The sequence below is a fragment of the Peromyscus leucopus genome, chromosome 3, assembly GCF_004664715.2.
Source record: "Peromyscus leucopus breed LL Stock chromosome 3, UCI_PerLeu_2.1, whole genome shotgun sequence".
Classification (NCBI taxonomy): Eukaryota; Metazoa; Chordata; class Mammalia; order Rodentia; family Cricetidae; genus Peromyscus; species Peromyscus leucopus.
Window position 1 is genome coordinate 109024155 of NC_051065.1, and position 11100 is coordinate 109035254.

The following is an 11100-nucleotide window of genomic DNA, read 5'->3' on the forward strand; positions in this document are numbered from 1 at the left end:
CTGAAAAAAGAAAAGAAAAGCTAGCTTCTCTAATGAAGGTTAACAGATGCACTACTCTATGTGCATAACAATTAGTCATTAGCTGTCAGTTTAATACTATGTCTATTTAGGAGAATAACAGCAGTAGGTTTTCCCCTAGAGCCTTTGGCCTGACCACACCACAGATTTTGTTCCCAATAACTGTACCAGCTGTGGCTTCCATCTTGTGGAGTGCAGAAAGTGATTGGTTGCTCCCATAACGTTTGTGCCATTATTGCACCAGTGGGGCTCTCTTGCCAAGCCGGTCATTTTGTAGCTTATAGGCTTCACAGCTGGAAGAGATTGTTACTTTTCTCGTCTGGTAACACACATTGCCCCTTCCAGCACTATGGAAGGTAGACAGTAGAGATGAAGTTTTCAGGTGAACACCAGCTTGCTTCCTCCTTGTCCTGTGACTCAGCATGTGATGTCTCACCGACAAGTTCTAGAGGGCAACCAAGAGCACTGGCAATATCTTGTAATGTTTGGAGATCTATGTGAACTCACTTGCCCACAGCTGCAAAAGAGGTTTACTGCACCTCTGGCATTGGGCTTTCATTTGTTGTCCGATGGTACTTCCTAGGGGTATAGCTGATCCACTATAGGAAAAACTCAATTTAAATTCCTTTTTATAAATATGTAAGTTTATATTTTAGGAAGTGTCTACAGTAGTAAGTTTCCACATGACCTTCTCAAAATGTCGTCAGTATTAATTACCCCTTCTTCTTCCCTACTCTACCTGTCTTCTTATTCCCCTCTCCATTTAAGCGCTCCTGTTTCATTATTCCCCTGTATACCACTGTGTTCTCTCTCCCTCCACCCCGAAATATCCTATATACTCTTACTAATTCCATGACCTCTATGGGTATTACAATAAAGATTTAACGCTCGAATCCCCAAATGAGAGGAAATGCATGACATTTGTTTTTCTGGGTCTGAGTTATCTCACTCAGAAAGATTGATTCCAGCTCCACCCATTTACCTTTGAATTTCATAATTTTATTTTTCTTAACAGCTGAATAATATTCCATTGTTTAAATGTAGCACATTTTTTTTTTCTATTCATCTGTTGAGGGAGGATATCTAGGTTGTTTCCAGTTTCTGACTGTTATGAATAGAGCAGCAATGAACATGGATGAGCAAGTGTCTCTGTAGTAGGCACTAGAGTCCTTTGGATATATGCCTAAGAGCGCTATAGCTGGATCTTGAGGTAGATCCATACCCAGCTTCCTGGGGGAACGGGCACACTCACTTCCACAGTTGCTGTGCCATTTTGCATGCCCACCAGCAATGCCCAAGTGCTTCCCTTTTGCATCCTGGCCAGCACCAGCTGTCATTTGTTGCACTGATCTTGGCCATTCTGGCTGGTGTAAGAGGAAACCTCTAAGTAGTTCTGATTTGTATTCCCAATGGCTAAGGATGTTGAATGTTTCTACAAGTATATCCCAGCTATTTGGGTGTTTCATCTTTTGAGAACTCTCTGCTTAGTTCCTTAGCTCATTTTTAATTGTGTTACTTGTTTTCATGATGGTCAGTTGTTTTATATCTTTATGTATTCTAGACACTAACCGTCTATCAAATGGTCTTGTTTTTCTAAAGCTGTCAAGAATATCATTAAGTTATTAATATTTAATTAATATCAGATAACTAAAATATTTATTTGTGGTGATCTATTGTATCCCCCAATATCATTAACCCTAATAAAGTTTATCTGAGGATCAGAGGAAAAAAACAGCCACTATAGTAAACATAAAGGTCAGGCAATGGTAGCACACGCCTTTAATCCTATCACTTGGGAGGCAAGGATCGGTCTGTGAACTCTGTGAGTTCAAGGCCACACTGGGAACAGAGCCAAGTGTGGTGGCACATGCCTTAAATTCCAACACTGGTTAACCAAGGAGGTCTGGAGGTCTGAACAGACAAACAGGAAATGATGTAGCTGGATGGAGAGAGGAAGTGAGATGCAGAACAGAAAAGCATAAAGGCATGAGTATACAGGAAGTAAGTCTCTTTGGCTGAGGATCTCCAAGTGGTGAGAATGTAGCTGGCTTCTTTCTGCTTTTCTGATCTCTTGGTTTTAACCCCACTATCTGGCTTTTTTATTAATAAGACCATTTAGCACTTTGTCTTATATCTATTTGTTTGTTTGTTTGTTTGTTTTAATATAGGCTCCTTAGAGCTATAAATGCTCCAGTTAGAATAGCCTTCATTGTGTCTCATAGAATTTAATTTCTTGATTTCTCCCCTGATCCAGTTTTCACTCAGTTGTGTGCTGTTGACTTTCCATGGGTGTATACTTTTTGCCATTTCTATTTTTGTTGATATCCAGCTTTATTTCTTCATAGTAAGATTGAATGCAGAATGTTATTTCAGTTGTCTTGTTTTTGTTGAGATTTGCTTTGTGTCCTAATATGTGGTCAAATTTGGAGAAAGTCCTATGGCTGCTGAGAAGGAAGTGTATTTTTTTGGTGTTTTCATGGTGTTCTGCAGATATTTGTTAGATCATTTGATTTATGGTGTTATTTAATTCCAACATTTCTATTTAAGTTCCATCTGAATGACCTGTCTGTTGGTGAGAGTGTGGTGCTATAGTCACCCACTATAACTGTGTTAGGGTTAATGTGTGATTTTAGGTATAATCATTTCTCTTTTATGAAATTGGATACTACTATGTTTGGTGTATAAATATTTAGCTTTGTAATATCCTCTTGATGTTTTTTTTTTCCTTCAGTGAGTATACAGTGTGCTTTTCCATCTTTTCTGAATATTTGTGGTTTGAAGTCTATTTGATCAGATATTAGAATGGCTGTGCCTGCTTGTTTCTTAGTCCCACTTGCTTAGAATACCTTTCCCCATCCTTTTACCTTAAGGTAGTTTCTGCCCTTGGTTGCGAGATGTATTTTGTGGAGGCTGCAGAAAGATGGATCGTGCTTTCTAATCCAGTCTGTTAATCTGTGTCTTTTTATTGTGGAATTCAGACTACTATTAATTGAGAGTTATTCTTGAACAGCATTTACTAATTCCTGTTATTTTTATGGTATTGCTTTCTTAGACTTATTTTTGGTAACAGTTCAGGTGTTGCTTATGTGTCTTTTTGTGTGTGTTTAATATTCACTTCAGACTGAAGCATTCCCTTCTATTATCCTTCATATAACTGTTTTAAGTTTATTCCTTAAATCTCTTTTTTTCATGGAAAGTTTTTCTATCTCCTTCAATTATAACTGACAGCTTTTCTAGGTATAGTAGTCTGGGGCTAGCACCTGTGGTCTTCCAGAACTTGTAGAGCATTAATCTTGGTCCTTCTAGAATTCATATTCTTCATTGAGAAATTAGGTGTTATTCTGATAAGCCTGTTTTTACATGCAACTTGGTCTTTTTCTCTTCCAGCTTTTAATATCTCTTCCTTCAGAGGCCTGGCTCTGTATAACTCTAACTCTGGTTTCAGGACTTGTTCCACATGGTCTTGAAGCCCAGTGGTGGTGGGTGACTGACATTTGGGTGGGTAGGTAATCTGGCTCTGGAAATTCCTACCTGAGATTCTGTTTCAGACATCAGGTTCAGACTCCAAGTGGCCCCAGATAGGCACAGTGAGTGGGGTTTCTGATGCATGAGTAAGCGGGGTTGTAGGCTGGGGCTGAGTGACTCTAGCTAGTGCTCTAGTTTCAGATTCCAAGAGGTCCTATACCATGTAGTGGAAGGGGCTCAGATCTCTCCTGATTACCTGTCCTGTCATTGCGCTTTTGTTCCTTGTGACCTCTTCATTATGCTTGCCCTTTTCTTCAGAATGGAGCATTCCTTCTAGAAGCTTCTGTAGCACTGGCTATGTAATCATACATTCCTTTACTCTGTTTTTGTGTGAAAATTTTTTATTTCTCCTTCAATTTTAAGTGATAGTGTTGCTGAGTATAATAGTCCATGTTGAGAATTATGGTCTTTCAGGACTTGGACTACATCTTTTCAGTCCCTTCTGACTTTAATGGTTTGTATTAAATAGTTAGGTGTTATTCTAATGGGCCTGTTTTTATAAATGACTTAATCTTTCTCCTTGAATCTTCCAATACTGTTTTTTTATTCTGTATCTTTAATATTTTATCTATTATTTGTTGTGGAGAATTGGTGTTCTGTGGGCCTCCTTTACCTGGATAGGCATCTCTTTCTCTAGGTTTTAGTAATTTTCTTCTATGTTTTTACCATAGATATTTTCTATGCCTCTGCTATTGTTTTCTTCTCCTTCTAGGATCATAATTTAGAAGTTAGGACTTCTTATGGCATTCCAAAACTCTCCCATGTTCCTTTACATCTTTAAAAAAGTTCCTTAATATTTACCAAATGAACATTTTCCTCTACTTTATCTTTTGTTCCTGACTTTTATTTTTGACATTATCCATGTTATTGGCGAGCCTTTCCACTGTGATTTTTTTATTGATTTATTGAGTATTTAATTTCAGCAATATTGATATGGTGGTTTGAATAAGAATGGCCCCCATTGCTCAAATATTTGAATGCTTAGTCATCAGGTAGTGGCACTACTTGGGAGGGATTGGGAGACATGGCTCTGCTAGAGTGTGTATGGCCTTGTTGAAGAAAGTGTGTTACTGGGGTGAGCTTTGGGGTCTCAAAAGCTCAAGTCAGGCCCAGAGTCTCTTTCTTCCTGCTGCCTGTGGGTCTATATGTAGAACTCTCAACTGCTTCTTCAACACCATGTCTGCCTGTGTGCTGCCATGTTCCCTGCCATGATGACAATGGACCAAAGCTCTGAAACTATAAGCAAGCCCCCAATTAAATGCTTTATTTTCAAAAAGTTACCATGATCATGGTATCTCTTCACAGCATTAGAACATTGACAAAGACCATTGGCGTCTGAATTTTCTTTAAAAATTCAAACTCTGTTTTCATGTCTTGGATTGATTTTCTCATTTCATTCATCTCTTTGTCTTCTTTGAGTTGGGTATTAGTTACTTTACTGTTGCTGTGATAAAATACCTTGATGAAGGCAACTTACACAAAGGAAGGGTTTATTTGAACTAATGGTTCCAGAGAAAGAGTCCATCATGGCAGGGAAGCCTCGATCAGGACAGTGGGAGTAGCAAGCTAGAGCTCATATCTTGAATCACAAGCACAAAACAGAGAGAACAAGCTGGGAATAACAGGGGTCTTAAATTCTCAAAGCTTAACTCCAGTGATATAATTTCTCCAGCAAGGCTACACCCCTTAAACCAGCGGTTCTCCACCTTCCTAACACTGCGACCCCTTAATACAGCTCCTCATGTTGTGGTGACCCCCAATCATAAAACTTTTATGAATTGTAATGCAAATATTTTTGGAGATAGAGACTTGTTACAGGGATCATGATCCACAGGTTGAGAACCACTGCCTTAAACCGCCCCAAACACCACCAACGATTGGGGACCAAGTATTCAAATCCCTGAGACTATGGGTGATATTTCCCAGATCAAAACCATTCAAGTTGTTTGACCATATTTATAATTACTCTTTTGAATTATTTTATCTATAAATTCTTCTTCCATGTTTTTTTCATTATTGACCATGACTATAGGATTTTTTTTTTTTTGAGATGAAATTTTATTCTTTTAATGTTGTTTTTATCTCTGTGTTGGGATTTGCACATCTGGAGTCAATTTGTTCATTGAGGTTTCTTTTGTTTTTTTCTTTAACTCACCTTCTTTAGGCAGAGGTGTTTACAGTATTCAGGATGAGGTTGACTCTTCACAGCTTTGGGATCCTGGTTTCCTCTGTTTGTCTCTCCAGGTCTTCTGTTTCCCTGCTACAGACCAGGGCCTTCTTCAGTCTAGTCAAGGAGCCTGGCAGTGTGGACTGGTCTGGTGGCTCAAGGCTGGATGGAACAATGGAAGGTTCTAGTCAGATAGCTGGCAGGGCTCTGTCATGTATGATAGCTGAAGGTTCCCTGGGTGGGATCTGGAAAGTCCCAAAGGTGGGGAAAAGGGCTGAGAGAAGGTGGTTATCCCTGGCAAGCAGCTGTAGGACTTGGTCTACTACAACCTTGGGTCCCTAGCATGTGTGGTGACTACAGTGTCCCCAGTAGCGAGGCACAGTTCACTTTTCATCATAAGGAAACTATCCAACACTACTCACGACAGTCTCTTTCACTAGGTCCTTCCCCATTGATTCTCAAACTTGAGATTCTTTCAAAGGAAAACTAACCACAGCTCTCTAGTGTTGACTTATTAGAATGGCATGCGGATGTCTAATGCAGAGGTAGATACAAATATTGATACAAGTCAAATGGAATTAGGGAATAGATAAGGCAGAACAGACAGATAAAATAGATAAAATGGAATCAGAGAATAGATAAAAGCAAAGCAAAGATTTGAACTGCACATGTTTGCTAAATGTAGAAGCCAAGGTTATTTTGTTTAAACACAGTGGCTGCTTGCTTCATGAGTATAGTCATGGCCAATACTTTTTAAAATAGCTCTTCTGAAACCCCAAGTTGGAGGTAATGAGCCCCTTTCTTCTCACTATTTTTCTGAACTGCCAGAAAAATTGTATCCAACTCGAAGTTCATTTATTAAGTCAATCTGTGTTCTATGTTTCTAGCTTATTGGAAACATTATTATTCCAATGCAATAAGAGACTCAGACATGAATAAGGTCACCCCATATGATATCTGTTGCTTTGTAAGAAATAACCCCAGCTGGGTGGTGGTAGCGCACACCTTTAATCCCAGCACTTGGGAGGCAAAGTCAGGTGGATCTCTGTGAGTTTGGTGCAGCCTGGTCTACAAAGTGAGATCCAGGACAGGCATCAAAACTATACAGAGAAACTCTGTCTCAAAAAAAAAAAGAAAGAAAGAGAGAGAGAGAGAGAGAGAGAGAGAGAGAGAGAGAGAGAGAGAGAGAGAGAGAAAGGAAGGAAGGAAGTAAGAAGGAAAGAAAATAACCCTCAAACTTACAGGCTTAATATAGAAATGATCCTTTATTCTCCCCCTTAGTTTCTGTGGGTCAGGAGTCTAGAGATGTGCTTGGGCTCTGATATTCAGATGATAAGTGAAGATTCCATGACCTCAAATCTTAGTCAGTACATGCCTAGTGAATGGGCTATCCAGAGAGAAAACTGTAAGCTCTCTCTGCATTTGACCTATGCACATTGATGGCCTCAGGGAGACATTTTTATATGGGCTCAAGTGAGTCCTGCCAACTTTCAAGGACAGGGAAGTTAAGTTTCATCTTTTGCAGTGAAAGGCGTGAGGAAATCTGTAATACATTTTGAAGTCACCAGAACACTTAAAAATTGTGTGGTCATGCTGAATTTTAGGATGCCATCTGTATGACTGATTCCTTATAGACTATGTCTTAGTCAGGGTTTCTACTGCTGTTATAGAACACCAGGACCAAAAGCAACTTGGGAGAGAAAGGGTTCATTTCCTCCTACACTTTCAGGTAACAGTCCATCTCTGAGGCAAGTCAAAGCAGGAAGTTAGCAGGGCAGAAACCTGGAGTCATAAATGGATACAGAAGACATAGAAGAATGCTGCTGACTGGCTTGCTCCTCATGGCTTGCACATCTTTCCTTCTTATAGCACCCAGGACCAGCAGCCCAGTGGAGGATTATCACCTACATTGGGCTGGGACCTTCTTCATCAATTATCAATCAGGAAAATGTATCACCGGCTTCCTCAAAGGCTAATCTGGTGGGGTATTTTCTCAGTCGAAGTTCCTTTCCTCAAATGACTCTAGCTCATGTCCAGTTAACAAAAAACTAAGTAAGACAGGCTACATCACTTTAAAGACACAGAACCTTTAGGAGAAGTAAGCCAGCCCCCACTCCTTTGTGGTCCCCCCCCCCCGTGAGAAAAATGCAGTGATGCACTTGTCATAGTAACTAACTCGTATAATGTGGAACAGAGGTTTCCTTATATTAACAGCACAGGTGAGAACATGCTCAAAGGAACAGGAAGTCAAGTTGGGAGGAGGGTCTCGTGAAGTCAAAATGTGTGATGTGTTTGATGACTTTGTGTCTTCTTAGGTGTTCTTTGTATATATTCTAATGACAAAACACACCTCTATAAACACCTAGGACTCGATGGTGGTGTTTATTCATGTAGTCATTACTCAATGATACTTATTATGAAGCTACAGACTCTGCCAGGCCTGGGGGATCTGACTGTACTAATAATACAGCATCAGCTCTCCAGGGCATTACACGTTGTAGCGGGGTACTATCCAAATTGTTACAAATGCAATGAGGACTAGGAGAAGAAGACCATAGGGTGCTGTGGAAATGCCAACAATCTCGAGAAGGAGCTAGAATAAGGAATGGATGAGTGAAGCCTAACACCTAGAAACTAAGAAGGAGATACTAAAGAAAGGCAGAGTGTGAGAGTTTGTGAGCTTTTCCTTTGTTTTCTTCAAATACTGAATGGTTCCTTGTGTTTCAAATACTACATAAGAAAGTTGTAACTACATTGAAATCAATTTTTGTTCTACAGAAGAGTGCCTTTGGTGGATGAGATATGAATGTTGATATTCAGTCATGTTTGGGAATTTGTTTATCAATAAATCTTACAAAATGTTCTTCCCTCTTACTGCAGAAGGATACATATTGTACTAGCCAAGGTCAGTTCTCTGCAAACAGTTATTTTACATGGCTGGTGTTGTGAGTAAATTGATTTGCTCACCTGCCAGGACTGTGCAGGAGCATCAGACTGGAGGTTCTATGCATGAAGTCCTCTCACCATTAACAATTCCTTTCTGTATCTTTGCAACTGGGGCTCTATATATCTATACATTTTATATCTGGACTTTTTATATCTAGCCACCTACACAGATAATATATTATTCTGCCATCTGTGAACTCCAAAAGAAGCATCACCCTGAATGTCCCTGTGGTTGGAGATCTTTGTGCTCCATATTTTCCACTTGTTACACCAGGACCGTGGTGGGTGGGATGGCTGTGCCACTCCATAAAGCAAATGGGAAGGTGAAAGAGGAAGACATATCTTGCCTCCCACAGACAATCAGATGGCTTAAGTCCTCTATGAGGGTCCCTTGTAGGAAGAAGACGAAAAGACTTCCTTAGAGCCCTGAATCCTGAACACTAGAGCATGCCTTCCTTCCCCCTGGCCTCCCTGTCATTGTCTTGGGAACAGTCTACTTCTTACCTTGAGATAACCAGGTTAATAATTAAGGTGGGACCTAAAATTCACCAGGATGTTGCCATTATCTGTGCTGAGGGTCAGGCTAATGAAGAGTTCACATTCAAATACTTAAGTGAAAGTGCAGAGGCTTGACTCACTAGAATGGATGCTGGCTCCTCAGATGGAGAGGGGTCCTGGACTCTCTATATGACCACATACTTACTATGATTTCTGAATGGTGGAATGACCCATAAAACTTGGTGAGAGAGGGGGGCATTTTCAAGACAGTGGATGCTTGCTAAGTGATCAGGAACTTGTTTGGAGATATATCTGTTGTATCTACACTGATGGTGCCTGCTGAACAGGTGGGTGTGTGGAGCAAGATGTACATTTTCCAAAGCAAGAGGTATGCACTGGAAAAGATGCTCAGAGCCTGGCTCTTTAACTTGATGGAAATCACCTTCTCTCTCTCTCTCTCTCTCTCTCTCTCTCTCTCTCTCTCTCTCTCTCTCTCTCTCTCTCTCTCTCTCTCCTCTCCCTCCCTCCTCCCTCCTCCCTCCTCTCTCCCTCTCTCTCTCTCCTCTCTCTCTCTCTCTCTCTCTCTCCCTCCCGGCTCTCCCATCAGGTTTACTGATGTTGAGACTAACTTCTAGGTACAACCCAAGTTGTCACAATTCTTAAGCTAATGATAGATGCACAGTTTCAGTCTTTGCTGCCAAAAAAGGCAAGGTCAGGCTGTGGTTGAAAGCCTGGCTCAGGCTACTTCGTTTGAATCTCACTTGGGAATCAGGGTTAATTTTTCTAAGTTTCCTGGGTATATTCCTTGTACTGTAAAGCAGGGATTATAGCAGGACCTACCATAATGCATTGTGAAGGACAGTGAAATGAAGACCCAGGAGGGCCATAAGCACCCTGAGTGCTACAGTAGTACTTGGTGCATGCAGCTTTCTATACGGGTGAGTGATGGAAGTGTAGTGAAGCCGATGTTTCTCCCTCTTTTTGCCTCACCCATGGATTGAGGTCATTTCTGAATCCAGACTTCCATCACTCTTGAGCTCCCCTCCACTCTGAAATGGAGCACAGAGCGGGAGGAGGGCCATTGGCACAGGGCCCTGTCCTCACGAAGCGAGCCAGGTTCTGGCCAGGACTGCGCTACATGCAAACTTCTAAGCCACTAGAAATTTCACATCCATGGCGGTTACTGTAGAATGTTCAACAATGAAGATGTGACATGTGCCTTTTGTTGGAACTCAGGAGCAGCACTCCCAGCACTCCATTTCAGATGTTCTTTGTCTGTTTAGAGGTGTGACAGGGACCAAGAAAGATGGATGAGGCTTTGGGCACAACCACGCGAATTCCAATTTTCCTATTGATTTCCAACCAGAATGGCAGGACTACATGGGATAACAATAGAGACTTCAATACAAGGGAGAGGAGCCGATGGGTCTATTACAATAGGCAACCCAAGTGCTGAGAATCTGATGGTCTCATGGTAAGATCCAGTAAATTCCTTGACTTCCAACTTGGCCAGTTCATATTCTTCCACTATTTTCACAGAGGCTGTTCTGCAAATTGTACCTCACTTTCCTTCTGTTTGGGTTTTATTTTGAAAGAGTTCCCAGCCCATGGTAGCTTAGTCTACGTGTGTGTGTGTGTGTGTGTGTGTGTGTGTGTGTGTGTGTGTGTGTGTGTGTAGGTAGGTAGATAGATAGATAGACTCTAAGCTGATACTAGGAGTCTTGGTTAATCACTCTAATCACTCTCCACTTATTCATTGAGACAGTCTCCCCATTGTACCAGAGTTGCTGCTTCAGCTAGTTTGGCGAGGCAGCGGGCCCTGGTTTCCTTGTCTGTGTCTCTCAAGCAGCAGGGTTACAGGCAGGACACCACACCCACCTGCTACTTATGTGGATTCCAGAGATTTAACTCACATCCTCCTACTTGAGCAGCAAGGCCTTTCCCCA

At 41.1% G+C, this 11100-nt stretch overlaps 1 long non-coding RNA gene across 1 annotated transcript in view; it reads left to right on the plus strand.

The window, feature by feature from the left end:
* LOC114681577 overlaps window positions 1–11100 on the plus strand; it is a 338811-nt gene that overhangs the window by 112136 nt on the left and 215575 nt on the right. The window lies entirely within an intron of this gene.